We start from the raw sequence: 17,196 nt of genomic DNA on the forward strand, positions 1-17,196 counted from the left end.
TTTCTCTTTGAGTGTCGCGGTCGTCATTTATATTCCCTGTGTCCCGGTGTCCCGGTAGTCATTTGTGTTCCGGTGTCCCGGTCTGTAATTTCTCTTTGAGTGTCCTGGTCGTCATTTATATTCCCTGTGTCCCGGTGCTTTGTTGATGGTGATTGCTAATCGAACATTCCTTGTGTCCCGGTCACTTTCTCTTTGAGTGTCCCGATCGTCATTTATATTCCCTATGTCCCGGTCCTCATTTGTGTCCCGATGTCCCGGTCTGTAATTTCGTCAGTCGACACACAAACATGACGTCACTCGACAGACACACACACACACAGACAACTTATTTTTATGTATATATATATATATATATATATATATATATATATATATATATATATATATATATATATATATATATATATATATATATATATAGGATTATTTTGCCACAAAATAGTTAACTAAGTTTCAATTTTCATAATTTTTCCTCAGTTGCTTTGATGTTCTCATTGAAGTATGTATCTCTTAATAGCTTCTTTTCCCTATGTGGATCAGTAGCGACAATTGTATTTATTATTATTGGTGGTGGTCTTATTTATTTCTAGTTTAGTGTTTTTTCTTTCTTTTTATCTTATGCTGAGGATGCCTAGTTTGGATACAGGCGAAATATCCGCGTTGTTTTAGTCTTTCCTCTCTACTGGCTGTAGTCGGGTTTGAGGTTTTTTTTTGTGGAGTTTTATCTCTCTTTGTTGTTTATTGTCATGTCTGGCAAGTTTGGCTTAAGAACTTTCATTCGTCAAGCTTATGGGCAACAATTAGCCGCTTCTGTCAATTATTATTTTTCTTTGGTTAAAAAACATACAAATTTGTTAAATCAGCAAATTTTTTTAAAAAATTGCAAGAAGGAATCAGTGATTCCTAAATCTTTTAGAATCAATACCCATTTTGGTAATGAAAATGAATAAAAAAAAAAAAAAAAAAAAAATTAAGCCTCATGGCTTTAAATCACATGACTTCTGAGAAAAAACAAAGACGTTTTAAGTTGTCCAAAGACTTTATTGAAAACTTTTTGAGGAATAACCTTCCATCTGACATTTTTCAGAGAATTAAGGAAATGGCTGTTAGATCTTTTCACCATGATTTCCATTTGTCAAAGGTTTATTTGGTCGACAAGTTCAATAGACTTTTGTTTGAAAAGTTCCAGGATTCAGATACTTTTTATCCTCGTTTTTGTCTGAGTCCTGCCACTAAGAATTTGTCATCTAAACCTCTTAGTAGTGAACAAGAGGCAGTTTTGTTGAAGGGTTTTAGATTCTGTTTTCCAACCCCAATTTCTTATTCAAAAATAATCTCTAAGGTAGAGTCAGGAATTATGGCTTCTATTGATAAAGTTGAGTCTCCTCAATAGCTTAGAGCTGAAATTGTAAGGGAAACATAAGACTTTTAGCATGAGAAAAACTGAAAATGATATATAACAAAAAATGACATTAAAATACTTTCTGATTTGAAAAAGGACAAGGTCCTTACTATCACTAGGGCAGATAAAGGCAATACTATTGTAATTATGGACACTGATGATTATGATTGTAAAATGAATACAATCATTTTGGATACCACTATTTACAAAAAATTGGTTTTTGATTCTACAGATAAATATTTAAAGTTAATAAGAAAGGAATTGTAGTCACTGAAAAATAATTTACACATTACCCCGCAATTTTATAATAAATTTTATCCAAGAGGTTGTTCTGCACCCAAGATCTATGGTCTACCCAAAATTCATAAGACGTGAGTCCCGCTCTGTTCCATTGTATCAACTTTCTCATCACCAGTGGCAAAATTAGGAAAGTGGTTGTCGGTGGCATTGTGTTCACTTTTAGGAACACAAAAATCATATATACAAAATCCCACTGATCTTACTAATAAGTTAAAAATTTGGCATTGGAGGAGAATTCAATTCTCTGTAGTTTTGATGTGGTGTCCATGTATTCAAATTGTAACGTGAAAAAGTGCGAAGATATCTTAAGGATTAAATTACAAAAGCACTTTGATACAAAATGTGACCATGGCTAGTTTGGAGATTGAAGTCATTATGAAGTTGGCTATCCTTGCAAATGAATATTCTCTTTATTTTGGTTTTAGAGGTGAATTTTACAAACAGGTGTTTGGTTTGGCTATAGGGGCATCTCTCTTCCCTTTGTTGGCAAATCTCTTCATGGAATCTATTGAAACCTCCGCTATACACAGTTTTAGGGTCTCCCTAAAATTCATGGATGATGTGGTTTGTATTTGGAAACACGGTTTAGAGTCTTTAGACCTTTTCCATAAACATTTAAATAGTTTTGACAAAAATAAAAAACTTACAGTGGAGTTTGAAGAAAATGACAAACTGCCTTTTCTTGATATCCTATTGATTAAAATGATTTTCATTTACTTTTTTTAGTATATAGAAAGCCTACACACAGTGATAGGTATTTGAACTTTCACTCGTGCCACCCTATTTCAGTGAAACAAGGGGTTGTGATTGCCTGGTGGATAGAGCTTTCAGAATTTGTTCCCAGTAGTTTTTAGATTCTGAATTGTTGTATTTGACGGATATTTTATTTTGTAATAGTTACCCAATTAAATTCATTGATAAAATAATAAAAAATAGACGCATTAAACCCAACAAAAGGGTTGTTGGGGTTTCACACTGTACAGAATTAAACATACCGAAAAGGTTCATTTCTTTACCTTATGTATCTACTTTGGGAGAGATGCTTAAGCGAATTTTAGGTAAACATGGTATGTTTACGTGGTATAAACATGGTATATACGAATTTATGGTAAACATTGATACTTGTTTCCAATCAGCTGATACTGCTTATATGTGCATTTAGTTTTGTAATCTTTCAGCTGTGCTGAACAAATGGATATGTCAAAATTTTAATAAAATTTGATAAAATAATAAATAACAGACGCATTAAACATAACAATAGGGTTGTTAGAGTTTCACAGTGTACAAAATTAAATATACCGAAAAGTTTCACTTCTTTGCCTTATGTACCTATTTTGTGGGAGATGGTTAAACTAATTTTGCGTAAACATAACATTGATACATGTTTCCAATTAGTGAGACCATTAGGTAGTTTCCTTAATTCTGGGAAGGGTTTAACCCGGGGAGATTTAGTTAGTGGGGTGTATAAAATTCTTAGTTCTTGTGGAAAGTTTTATATTGGTAGAACTCACCAACAATTTATTGAAAGATATATTGAGCATCGCAACTCGATAGAAAAAACCCTACAATTAAGAAAGCCTCCCGAAACTTTTGTTTCGGCTCTAGCTGAACATACATTCTTTCATCCCGAACATTTTATAAAATTTGATGAGGCTACAGCTATTTCTAATGATAGAGGTTTTTGTCACTGGGCAAGGGAGGCTATAAAAATTAAAAAAACATATATTTGCTAATCTTTCAATAAATAGAGACACAGGGAATTTAAATATTGACCCAATTTATGATTGTCTTCTGGAAAATTCTGCATTCCCCTTCATGGAAATTCTCTTCACTCATGATAAATTCCTCTATGGAAAGATCCTCCCACGTAACCACGTAAAAAAGGCTGATGCTGCTTATATGTGCATTTAGTTTTGTAACCTTTCAGCTGTGCTGAACAAATCGATATGTCAAAATTTTAATTGAATGATTTTTGAGAAAAAAGGGACGTGTGAGTGGGGCTGGTTGCCCTCCAATTATTTTGGTTAGATAAAAAAGGACCCTAGAAACTTTAATTTCCATTCAAATGAGTCCTCTCCTGATGTTTTATGACTAATTTTTTATTCCTTTTCTTCTTTTTGTAATTCAAGAGTCTCTTTTACAGGCTCTTGGTGCTCAATGAGCATATATCCATAATCTCAAGTATTTTTGTAGCCACTGACATTTGAAAAGTTATTTTTGAACTCCTGTTCCTGTTTTATTGTATCTAGATGATTATTGTTGATCACCAATTTTAAACTTAAGGCCATCTTCTTAATGGTTATTTTATTTTTTTTTTATTTTTTTTTTATCATTAGCATTTAAATTGTGCAAATTTTGTTATTGTTTTTTTTTCTTATTATTGACAGTTTTGCTTATGTCTAATATATTCAACTTTTTGTTAGCGTTTGAAAATTTGAATAATTATAAACTCTGGAAAAAAAGGTAAGTTAAGTTTTTATTAATACTAAGAAATACCATAAGTTCTACTTGCAGTATCTTTCCACTACTATGAAGACCGATATTTAGAAAAAAAACACAAATTTTTTATTGTATGATGCAAAAACTTTCAAGTTATACAAAAGCGCAAAAACCAAAAACATAAGGACAGATTCTTCAAAAAGTATTTTGTGGCTAGGATTTTCAAACACATGGCTGCTTAAGGCAGAATCAAAAGAAACTGAAGCAATATTATCAAACAGTTCGTGGCAACCAAAACTCTAAAAAATTGAATTTTCATATCAATAGCTACATCAAAAGAATCGCATTTTAATGCTGATTTTAAATATATAAGTTTCATCAAGTTTAGTCTTACCCATCAAAAGTTACGAGCCTGAGAAAACTTGCCTTATTTAGGAAAATAGGGGGAAACACCCCCTAAAAGTCGTAGAATCTTAACGAATATGACACCATCAGATTCAGCGTATCAGAGAACCCTACTGTAGAAGTTTCAAGCTCCTATCTACAAAAATGTGGAATTTTGAATTTTTTTGCCAGAAGACAAATCACGGGTGCGTGTTTATTTGTTTTTTTTTGTTTTTTTTTTTCCCAGGGGTCATCGTATCGATCAAGTGGTCCTAGAATGTCGCAAGAGGGCTCATTCTAACGGAAATGAAAAGTTCTAGTACCCTTTTTAAGTGACCAAAAAAATTGGAGGGAATCTAGGCCCCCTCCCACGCTCATTTTTTTCCCAAAGTCAACGGATCAAAATTTTGAGATAGCCATTTTGTTCATCATAGTCGAAAACCATAATAACTATGTCTTTGGGGATGACTTACTCCCCCGCAATCAAACATTTTCAAACACATGGCTGCTTCAAGAAATCAAAAGATCAAGAATTCAAATTTACCAAATTATTGGTAAATACAAAATAATGGGAGGTAAATTATGTTCGAGAGCTTATCAAGATTCTCACATGGTAAATTAGCGTTGATTTTACGGCCTGCCATGTATAGAGGCTTGACGGCCTGCCATCAAATTTGCGAATATATTTATTTATTTATTTTATTTTTTACGGGAATGTCTTTTCAGTCTACGGTTAATTCTATTATTAATAAATAAAATAGGATACCCTTTTCCAAAAAGTATGTCCCTGGTAGTCTAGTTCTGCTGTGATGTAGGAATCAGAATAAATTTTTAGGGCACGATCGACGAGAGGGATTACAATAGCTCTTTTAACCTGTAAGGGGGGGGGATTTACTACTACCTATTTCTAATTCGAAATTCCTACCTATAAAGAACGGTATCAATAATTCAAAAGGGCAAGGTAATCATTTTTGATATTATTCTAAAGTCGGGTGTTGAATATTTCGATAGCCTTGCAGACTCAAAGGACTGCAGGTACATACACAGGCTCTTGGTTCGTTTTTGAGGGGGGGGGATTAACTTAAAAAACAACGAAAACTGGTTCTATTAGTCTGTGGCCTTTTGAAAGAAAATTACTGGTACTTATGTATTATACCTAACACACTCAAGAAGTGTAGTTACGTTAATCATAATGAAATACACCAAAAAATGATGTAAATATAATACTTTAGTTTGTACAATAGTATAATTTGGGCTATATATTTGCAAATGAGGGGGGAGAGAATATATCTCAGAAATGGGTTAAAAACCTAACCTTACCCCCACCCCCCTGATGTACACATATTTGGCGCAAATCATACAAGTCCAATGCATTCTGTCTCCCGTCATTTGTCCTTGTGGCTATGAAGCCGGTTTGGTCAGATCGTACATTCAGCTAACAGCTCGACTGTTTGGTATGTTACATGGCCTAAGCAACAAATTATTTTATGGTCTTTCCAAACATCAGCGTGGTTTATCTGACACCACCCCCCCCCCTCTTTCGTTAGGTAAATGAAACAATAAAAACAAGAAGAATACAATAGAATTCATGAAGAAGAAAAAAAACGCCGAATGTATCTAATTTATATCTAATATATCCTCTTTACAGGTAGAATACCGAACAAGAAGAGACTACAGAAACGCTGTATTTTCAAGTTTATCTTTATAATAATTGCCAATAAACAAAGTACAGCAAATTCGATAAAACTAGTACCGAGTCTAATTTTAGGTTCTGAGCTTCTCACAAGTGCCAAATGAGCTCTTAGCTCTTGTTCTTCTTATATACTTTTATCTTGCTGAGGACGGCTCTTGGACCTAGGGCCGAAATATTCATTCTAATTTATTTCCCACTGTCTTGCGAAAAGAATTCTCTATTGTTCTGTTTGTTTTTGCTGTTTGTGATGGCAAGGTAATGTGGTCTTCGTCCACATTGTGTACTTTTTTCACAATCCATAATTTTGCTCCAATACAGTATTTGCTCCAATTCTGTTTCTGAGTGTCTCCACATTGTCCTTTTTCACAATACATAATTTTGCTCCAATAAAGTATTTGCCCCAATTCTGTTTCTGAGTGTCTCTACATTGTACTTTTTTCACAATACATAATTTTGCTCCTATTCCGAGTAATTATGCTCCAATAAAGTATTCGCTCCAATTCTGTTTCTGAGTGTCTCCACATTGTACTTTTTTCACAATACATAATTTTGCTTCAATTCCGAGTAATTATGCTCCAATAAAGTATTTGCTCCAATTCTGTTTCTGAGTGTCTCCACATTGTCCTTTTTTCACAATACACAATTTTCGGCGATCTGTTCAGCTTGCAAGTTCTACATTGCTGTAAGCTCTGTGACGACTTTTGTTGTTTTGATTATCTTCGTTTGGTGTCTTTGTGGGCCATCTCTTGACAGGGTACTTGTTTTCTCTCCTTCAAAGGTTGGTGCTTTTTGCCCAACACTGTTCACTTCCACTCATCTTCTTTTATCCAAAAAAGTGCGACTGCTCCTTCGATCTTTTCAAAGGTTGTTTTAGAGGGGGAGAGGGAACTTGAACCGAGCATAGAAATTTTTCCATTTATTATCTGAGTCTTCTAAGTCAGAAAATTCCCAGCCGTGTTTTCATATTCTTTACATGACCAAAAACTGTGGGTTATCTAAAAACGATGTATTTTTAAAAGCCATTACGTGATGTTTGGAATCTAATTTCTGGAATCTAATCTGATGTTTGGAATCTAATTTCGCTTATCGTAATTTACACAGCTTCATTTCCACAGTAAAGAGCATAGTGTGTATAATCTCTTCGTTTTTTACAGGGGTCGTTATTTACAGTGGATGGTCATGGAAATACTATGGAAGGGCTCATTTGATGTTAAATTTTGAGTTACAGCTGTTGTAAACCGGATAGAAAGTAAAATGGTACCCCACAATTAAATGACGCCTACTTGACCTGACCCCACAATCTGATCTGCTACAATCTTGACCTGACCTGCAACCACAACCTGGTCTGCAACCTATAATTCTGAGATGACGATCTATGGTCAGGACAGTTTTTGCAGACAAAGGAATCGCGCAACTCAAGTTGAGCAGCCTTTACCAAGTATATATAGCCAAATAAATTTTTCAAAATATAGAACCAGTCTTTGATTAAAAGCCCTTTTGCATCTGTGGAAGACGTTGAAAGTGTTGATGACAAGTGTAAAAAAAGATCTATTATACAGCATAATCTTGAATTTGGTCCAAGGAGTAAATGTTTTTATATTGCGTGGAATATACCAATGATATTTAAATCCATGAATAAGAATGATTGGATTTTTGTCAGTAATGAAAGCTGTCATCTTTTTTGAGTGATGGAAATAGTGTGGTGTTGATGGTGGGAGCATTAAATCCAATTACATGAATTTAAAACATGGAGTGACCCATGGTTCTTTGTTTTGCCCTTTGATGCTCTAGTGCATTTTAATAATTTAATTGGCTGATTCTAAAGGATTTCGTAGCATGGAGCACTTATAGATGTATGTTCAAAGAGGATGAAGCTTAACTTTGCTGACGACATGTAGAATTTCATGGCAGCTGTGACAGGGTTAGTTTCATTTGTTCTGCTGAAAGCAAGAATCTATTACAAAGAAAGACGGATGCGAATGAATATTTTCCTAGTAAGTGGATATCTCCCTACACATGAAAACATAAAGCTGTTTTGTGTCCTGGTGGATGAGTGTCTTGTGAACTTCTCTTTGGGTAAGTTTTGTATCTTAGTAATGCAGACTTTACTAGTGTGCTTGTATTGAGTGATGTTGTTCCAATTGTTCTAAGGCGTGTTAGTTTTTGCCTTTTTCGTGCTTTTTTGTTTATGATGGGCTGGTTGGGGAGATGAGTGGATTTTTTCGTAAGGGGAGGGGGACTTGCGTTCCAAGGATGCCCTCGAAACTTTTTTGTGCTCTTTCAGGCTTCTGATATTTCAATTCTCTGGTTTCCGGTGTTTTTCTTCTTGTTGATTATGTTTTATTTTTCTGCCGTACTCCATGGTTTTTATATCTTGCTTTTCTGTTTTGACAGTTTTTTTTTTAGTTTTTTTTTTTCAGTAGTGGCTTTAGGCCTCTTGATCTGGGAAGGAGTAAGGTACCTGAACAGGAATGCAAAATGTAAAGTAAAAGGAATTTATTGTCAAATGACAGAAAAATGGGTGGGGGGGGGGGGGCAACTGCCCGCCTGGTTATTCCTAAAATGGCCACTGATGTCGTCGCACTGCATCTAAGATGGATTAGTAAAGATGTTTGTCAAGGTGTCTGTACTTATTTTCACTGGTTGAGAGTTCCTTTTGTTCCTTTTAGACTGTTCAGTGCCGCCGGTATAGTCTCGAAAATTATTGACAAAGTGCCAGTCAAAGTCAAATTTTAGCGTAAAGAGTTGAGGAGGAGGCAACCGCGCTCCAATATGACTTCTTACTTTCTATTGAAAAAAAAAACTTATTTTTTCTGATCGTTTTTCAAATAATGTCAGAAAATATGGATCCCCCTTCATTGAAAATTTTCTCCCACCACAAAAGCTTCCTTCAAGTACCTCCCTACTTAAATTTTCTTGCAAACAATTCCTTCTGAAAAAAATCTTTTTAGCGTACTTTAGTTTGAATTTTTTTTTATGGTTTTCAAATCATGTTGGGAAACCTTCCTCCATGGCTCTAAGTATAGGCAACTTGTCAGTCAACCTATATCTCTTTTTTTTTTTGTCTTTTTTATGCAACTGTCTTAGCTTATAAATAGGGTACAAAGCCTCGCCTGACACTCAAGGCAGGTGGTCAGCCTGCCTGAGACTTTAGGCAGGCTTGCCCCTCCAAAAGCTAACACGCAAGTATTTGTACAATAAAGGAGTCATAGCTACTCGCTTGCTGTTTACCCAAACACTTGATAAACTAAAGGTCTCCTTGTTAGCCTGCAACTTCAGGGGATTTGTCAGTAATCTGTCCATCCTAAAACACGGTGGTCTGCCTAAGACTAAGTGGGCAAGCCTATTAGGCTAAGGTTACTTAGCCTAATACAAACAAATTCAAAAAAAAAAAAAAAAAAAAAAATCAGTCTCCTGTTTCGTATACAAGTCCAGTGGGTATTGTCCGTCATGAATTAACCTAAAAATCTCGATCATCCCTTAGTTGTATGGATATCCACTTTTAGTTTTGCCCTAGGATGGATGGACTATTTATGAATAAGTTAAAATTACATCATTTATATAATATCCTCAAGAAGGCTTATGCCAGCTTTGCCTCTCACTTAAATTATCTATATTGGTCTTTCTTCTACAGTTTGCCATGGCAACTTGATTTTCATTCAAAAAGGTAACATAGATTTTCCGAGGAAAATCTCCCCACAAAAAGCTTCTTCAGACTATTCCAACCCCGCTGATAATTTCCTTTGGATAATTCTCCTGGAACATCTCTACATGTAAAATTGAGTCGACAGAGAGAAAGTTAAACAAACGTAAAGAATCTTTCAAAACATACCTCTTGACAGAAAACTATCCCTGTGAAAAATACGCCCCTCCAAAAAATGTCTGTATGCTTCCTAATAAAAAAAAAACTATGCGTAAACAAGTGTGCAAATTTCATAAAATACACCCCTCTTCCTAGGGGCTGTGAGGGGTCATGTTATCCTCAAAGGCGTAGCTTTTGGACCTTTCAACTATGCTCAACAAAGCGGCTATCCTACAGTTTTGATAGAACAACTTTTGGGTGGGGTAGGGCCATAGGAGCAGGGCCTGTTGACTATCTAGCTTTTTGGTCACTCTAGAAGAACACTAGAAATTTTTTTTTAATGAGCCCTCTCCTGGTATTCTAGCATTATTTGTTCAATTCGATCACCCCTGGGAAAAATACAAATAAACACGCATCCATGATCTTTCTTCTGGTAAAAAATACAAATGTATCATTTTTGCCAATGACAGCTTGAAACCTCTACAGTAGGAATTTGTAAAACGCTAGTAATAATAAGTTCATAGCTTGTAGCCCTTCCCCTGAGGACTCTGGGGGGTAAAGTCGTCTTGAAAGGGGTAGCTATTAGATCTTTTGATTATGCTGAACAACATAGCTACTTTAAAATTTTGATCAGGTGATCTTAGGAAAAATGGGGCACGGGAGGGGGTTAGCTGTCTTCGAATGTTTTTGATCACTTGAACGGGGTACTAGAACTTAATCATATGAGCCCTGTCCCGATCCTCTAGTATACTAGTTTGGCACAATCACTCCTGAAAAAAAAACTTGCATATTTTTTGTATAGAGGATCATGAAACCTCGACAGTACGGTTCTCTGATATGCTGAATCTGGTGGTGTGATTTTCGTGGATATCGCTTGATGTTTTGGGGGTATTTCTCCTCCTTTTTGAAATTTGGGGAAATTATCTCAGGCACGTAACTTCTAGCAGGTAACGTTAAATTTCATGAGTTTTATATATTTTGAATAAGCATCAAAATAGAAACAGTAACTAATTAGTTAAATTAACTTTCTTTTTTTCACTCTGCCCTATTGTCTGAATAATTGTATGGAGCCTTTTCATTGTATGAGTCATTCGCATGAAGTCATTTTTTATCAAACAGTTCGTGGTAACGAACTGTAGTAAGGCTCAATAGTAAACGAAACTCTAAAAAACGGAAATTTGATGCTAAAATATACATCAAAAGAATCAGATTTTCATGCTGATTTTAAATATATAAGTTTCATCAAATTTAGTCTTTGTCATCAAAAGTTACGAGCCTGAAAAAATTTGCCTTATTTTAGAAAATAGGGGAAAACACCCCCTAAAAGTCACAGAATCTTAAAGAAAATCACACCATCGCATTCGGCGTATCAGAGAACCCTATAGCAAAATTTTCAAGCTCCTATCTACAAAAATGTGGAATTTTGTATTTTTTTGCCAGAAGACAAATCACGGGTGCGTGTTTATTTGTTTGTTTGTTTGTTTTTTTTTTCCCAGGGGTCATCGTATCGACCAAGTGGTCATAGAATGTCGCAAGAGGGCTCATTCTAACGGTAACGAAAAGTTCTAGTGCCCTTTTTAAGTGACCAAAAAAATTGGAGGGCACATACCCCCCCCCTCCCACGCTCATTTTTTCTCCCAAGTCAACAGATCAAAATTTTGAGATAGTCATTTTGTTCCGCATAGTCAAAAACCATAATAACTATGTCTTTGGGAATGACTTACTCCCCCACATTCCCTGGGGGAGGGGCTGCAAGTTACAAGCTTCGACCAGTGTTTACATATAATAATGGTTATTGGCAAGTGTACAGTCGTTTTCAGGGGATTTTTTGTTTGTTTTGGGGGTGGGTTTGAGGGGAGGGGGCTATGTGGGAGGATCTTTCCTTGGAGAAATATGTCATGAGAGAACAGAAATTCAATGAAAAGGGCGCAGAATTTTTCAAAATTACTATAAAAAAAAACAATGAAAAAATAAACATGGAAAAGTTTTTTCAATTGAAAGTAAAGAGTAGCATTGAAACTTAAAACGAACAGAGATTATTACCCATATGAGGGGTTCTAAAAATACTTTAGCATAAAGAGTGAGGTATTTATGAGGAGATAAATACCTCGCTCTTTATGCTATAGTATTTTTAGTAATTTCAACTATTTATTCTACGGCCTTTCTGATTCAGGGGTCATTCTTAAAGAATTGGGACAAAACTTAAGATTTAGTGTGAAGAGCGAGGTATTAACGAGGGGACAAACTCCCTCATATATATAATCAAAAATATAAGAATATAAAAGTTTGTTACGTAAGTTAATTCTTAAGTTACATATATTTTTTACTAATAAAAACGTTCGTTAAAAATTAAAAGTTCTAGTTGCCTTTATAAGTAACCGAAAAAATTGGAGGCCAACTAGGCCCCCTTCCCCACCCCTTATTTCTCAAAATCGTCTGATCAAAACTAAGAGAAAGCCATTTAGCCAAAAAAAGAATTAATAGCAAATTTCATTTTAATAATTTATGTGCGGAGAGCCAAAATCAGACATGCATTAATTAAAAAACTTTCAGAAATTAAATAAAAAAAATAAGCTTTTTGAAATGAAAGTAAGGAGCGACATTAAAACTTAAAACGAACAGAAATTACTCCTTATATGAAAGGGGCTTTTCCTCCTCGACACCCTGCTCCTTGCGCTAAAGGTTGACTCTTTCTCGCAACTCTACTTTTTAAAACAATAAAAAACTTTATTTTAATTTGCTAGAAACGATGACGATTTGCAAATCCGTTTCCAAGCTTTGTAAATCCTGCAAGTTGTAGAAATTTTCATACAAATAGATCATAGTCAATGTAAATAGTCACTGCAGTAAAAAGGGTAAATGGGAGAGAAGGCCTTATACAGTCTAGGTTATACCGAAAATTTTCTTTTTTCAAATTGGCATTAGGCAGCTTGTGAGGTGGTTTGGGGGAGACATTTGCCCTGGCCGCAGAAATTTTAGGGGTACAAAATTTACTATTTAACCCTGTCGCTCCTTATGTACAGCTTGCTGCTACCAACTGTTTACCGTATTTTTCAGGGGAATCTTTCGATAGTGTTAACATGATAGTGTTAATTTAACAGCTGTTAATGAAGGGGTTCAAAAAGGGTTTGTCTATGTTTTTAGGTTATTTTAGCTAGCTTCCAAGTCCCCCTCACTTACTGTGAAGTGAGTATTATATGCTCAGCCGACAGGGGTATCATGGAGGGGCTACCTCCACTCATGTGGCCTGGTTTTGCTAAAATTACCTTTTTATGGGCCAAAAAAGAATTGAGAAAAATGTCCTTTTTCTCTATATATCCAAAGTTAGGCAAAAAGAACATTTTTTAAGAACAAAGAGCATATTAACAAAAATTAACTTAAAAAGAATTCAAAACTAGCCTATGGAATAATTAATTTTGATAGTCAGAAAACGAGAATTTTCTAAACTGCAATCCTATAAATTTCTTTGAAGTTGAAAAGAATTTTGTTTTTTATAAGCATATCAGTATCTAAAGCAGAAAATTCCAGAAAAAGACCTATTGTTCCAAAAAGATAGTATTTGGTCCAAGGGGTGGGAAGTCAGACTGTCAGAACATACATGGTTCATCTAAACTCCTCTCCAAATTAGAATCATTGCCAAGTTGTTCCAAAATGGTAGTATTTAGTCCAAGGGGTGGGAAGTCAGACTGTCGGAACATACCTGGTTCATCTAAACTCCTCTCCAAATAAGAATCATTGCCAAGTTGTTCCAAAATGGCAGTATTTGGTCCAAGGGGTGGGAAGTCAGACTGTCGGAACATACATGGTTCATCTAAACTCCTCTCCAAATTAGAATCATTGCCAAGTTGTTCCAAAATGGTAGTATTTGGTCCAAGGGGTGGGAAGTCAGACTGTCGGAACATACATGGTTCATCTAAACTCCTCTCCAAATAAGAATCATTGCCAAGTTGTTCCAAAATGGTAGTATTTGGTCCAAGGGGTGGGAAGTCAGACTGTCGGAACATACCTGGTTCATCTAAACTCCTCTCCAAATAAGAATCATTGCCAAGTTGTTCCAAAATGGTAGTATTTGGTCCAAGGGGTGGGAAGTCAGACTGTCGGAACATACATGGTTCATCTAAACTCCTCTCCAAATAAGAATCATTGCCAAGTTGTTCCAAAATGGTAGTATTTGGTCCAAGGGGTGGGAAGTCAGACTGTCGGAACATACATGGTTCATCTAAACTCCTCTCCAAATTAGAATCATTGCCAAGCTGTTCCAAAATGGTAGTATTTGGTCCAAGGGGTGGGAAGTCAGACTGTCGGAACATACATGGCTCATCTAAACTCCTCTCCAAATTAGAATCATTGTCAAGTTGTTCCAAAAGGGTAGTATTTGGTCCAAGGGGTAGGAAGTCAGACTGTCGGAACATACATGGTTCATCTAAACTCCTCTCCAAAGTAGAGTCGTCGCCAAGTTGTTCCAAAAAGGTAGTATTTGGTCCAAAGGGTGGAAAGTCACAATAAAAAGGTATTTCTAATTCAAAACTTGGATCCATGCTAATATCTATTGTGTTGTTGCTTGGTGTAAGTTAGTTTCACAACTAGAAAGTTTTGACGAATTCATTTTGTTATATACACAAACCGCATAGCTCTTACATATTTGCACCAATCGATGCAGAGAGAACCGATGACGTATGATCTTTGGATTTTACAATCGCTATGTTCACATTCATGTTGCGTGTTCCGTTTCACGGTTGTACAGCCCAATTCGTCTGTGTTTCTTGACTGTAAGAGCCTCACGTAACAGCGCTATTTTAATTATGGTTGTAATTAAAATCTTGCGGTCTACAATATTACCTACGTGATAACACAGTATGCATTTAACTTCTGTAATGGCGATTAACAACAGTATGATTCAAATTATTAGATATATATTCAGCCATCAAAATATATGGCTGAAACCAAAAAATCAGCGTGGTTCAACCCGGCAATTAGGCTCAAATAAATACCAGAGAACATTCTTTTTGCGAATTGTACTTATTTATCTATTTCGGCAGTTTATTATATTTATTTAGTCCTATTTTTTAGAACCTCTTTAAAGTACAAAACAAATTAAGTGTTTTGTATGCAAAACAAATTTGAATATAAGGAAATAATAAACTCATTGACAAATAAAAACACGTGATAACGATGAAAACGTGAAAAGTATAAAAACGTGATGAAAAGTTTTTTTAACTGAAAGTAAAGAACGACATTAAAACTTAAAACGAACAGAAATTACTTCGTATATGAAAGGGGCTGCTTCCTCATCAACGCCCCGCTCTTTACGCTAAAGTTTGACTCTTTCTCTCAACTCTTCTTTTTAAACAGTTAAAAAACTTTAGCGTAAAGAGCAATATATATATATATATATATATATATATATATATATATAATGTTCTAGTTTTAAGAAAAAAAACAGATTAAGAACCAATTGGGGAGGGAATTGTCCCTTCAAATTCCATTTTTTGGTAGTTTCATTAAGGATTGCGTTTTTGGATATTTCAGAGGAAAAAATTCCACCTCTACAAGTTTGACTCTTTCTCACAGCTCTATTTTTAAAACAATAAAAACTTTAGCCTAAAGAGCCTAAAGATTTGAGGAGGAAACAGCACTTTTCATATACGGTTTGTTTTAAGTTTTATTGTCGCTCCTTACTTTTAGTTAAAAAAAATAATTTTTTAAATTTAATTTCTGAATATTTTTAAATTTATGCAGGTTTTGATTCTGGCTTACCGTATATGAATAATTAAAACGAAATTTGTCTATTAGTTCTACTTTTTTAAACTAATAACCTGAGTTTATAATTAACCCTTATAATAACCTAAGTTTGATTTTAGTTCCAGTTGTTTAAGAATGACTTCTGAATCGCAAAGGTCTTTTAATTAGAATAATAACCTCTTTTAAATTAAGAAAAAAAAAAACAACTTTAGCGTAAAAGCGAGCTGCTGAAGAGAGGCGACCACCCTCATATAAATATCATTTTCTGTTGGTTCTAAGCTTTAATGCTGCTTCTCACCTTTAGTTCAAAGAACCTATTTTTATTGTATTGTAATCGTTTTCTAAATAGTGTCGGGAAATCCAGCCCCCCATCCATGGAAAAATCCCTTTCCTCGCCACAAATTTCTCCTTGAAAAGATTCTCCCTGTAACTTAAATATATTATATTTGCGGAACTAATTTTGTAAGGCATAGTAACAGAACGGCCAAAGAAGACGAAACTTTTCTTATGAAGATGAAAGTCACAAGTTAAGCGATTTTCAAACGACCGAAATGAATGAAAGAAAATATTTTGTTTAAAAAAACTTGTGTTTTTTTTTCAATTTAACAACAACCACAAGCCAAAGACATTTCACATTATTATCAAATAAAAATCATAGTTATAAGGCTGCATAAGAAAAATTAAATGCTAAGATTGGCAAGAAAACAACACGAACAAATTATTGCTTATATCCACCAGAGTTCTTTATTTAACAATAAAATTCATAAACCAAAAAATTATTTCAAGACAATGTCCCCCACTAGGCTCCATGGCCGGGAAAGAACAGGGCAGAAAAAAATACCAACACAAAAAATATATATATAAAGAAAATCCAAAAACAAAGATGAGTCGCCCACCTTAATAATCCCCAAAAATGACAAGCTAGGCAAGGGGTAGCACATGATTTCACTAACTCAATTAAATATCCAACTCAATCCAGAGACATCAACTCCGAGGGAAACCGGAATGAAAAAACAAACAAAAACAAACAAACAAAATTATTTACTAGCTAGAAAATCTCTAACATACTTTTTGAACATACCAAACGAGTGGCAGATTCGTACGAACTCTGGGAGCGTGTTCCAGATCCTGTTGCAAGCTGTCAGAGGGTTGAAGTCAGATTTCACCGATGCAGTGTGAAGAACAAGTAACTTGTTGGAATTGCGGAGATGATAAGTCGATTGATCAGAGACAAAAGATATATCAAACAGTTCGTGGTAACGAACTGTAGTAAGGAGCGAACCGGCTCAATATAGAGAATACTGTCAATATTGAGAGCAGAATACTGTTGTTTCCGAGATGTAACTTTTTACACCACTTCTTGTATAAATTATTCCCTATAACCATTACTATATGTAAACAATAGTCAAAGTTTGTAACTTGCTGCCCCTCCCC

The 17,196-nt window shown here is 35.0% G+C and overlaps 1 protein-coding gene across 23 annotated transcripts in view; it reads left to right on the forward strand.

Annotated features, from left to right (window-relative positions):
- LOC136039967 (uncharacterized) overlaps positions 1 to 17,196 on the forward strand; it is a 146,916-nt gene that overhangs the window by 10,401 nt on the left and 119,319 nt on the right. For 19 of the 23 annotated variants that reach the window (XR_010620605.1, XR_010620606.1, XR_010620603.1 and 16 more), the window contains exon 2: positions 7,373 to 8,294. The exons of 3 other annotated variants lie outside the window; for them this stretch is intronic. The gene's annotated coding sequence lies outside the window, so the exon portion shown is untranslated. The remainder of the gene's footprint in view (positions 1 to 7,372; positions 8,295 to 17,196) is intronic. One more of the 23 variants, XM_065724007.1, reaches the window with a different exon arrangement.

The sequence above is a fragment of the Artemia franciscana genome, chromosome 20, assembly GCF_032884065.1.
Source record: "Artemia franciscana chromosome 20, ASM3288406v1, whole genome shotgun sequence".
Taxonomy (NCBI): domain Eukaryota; kingdom Metazoa; phylum Arthropoda; class Branchiopoda; order Anostraca; family Artemiidae; genus Artemia; species Artemia franciscana.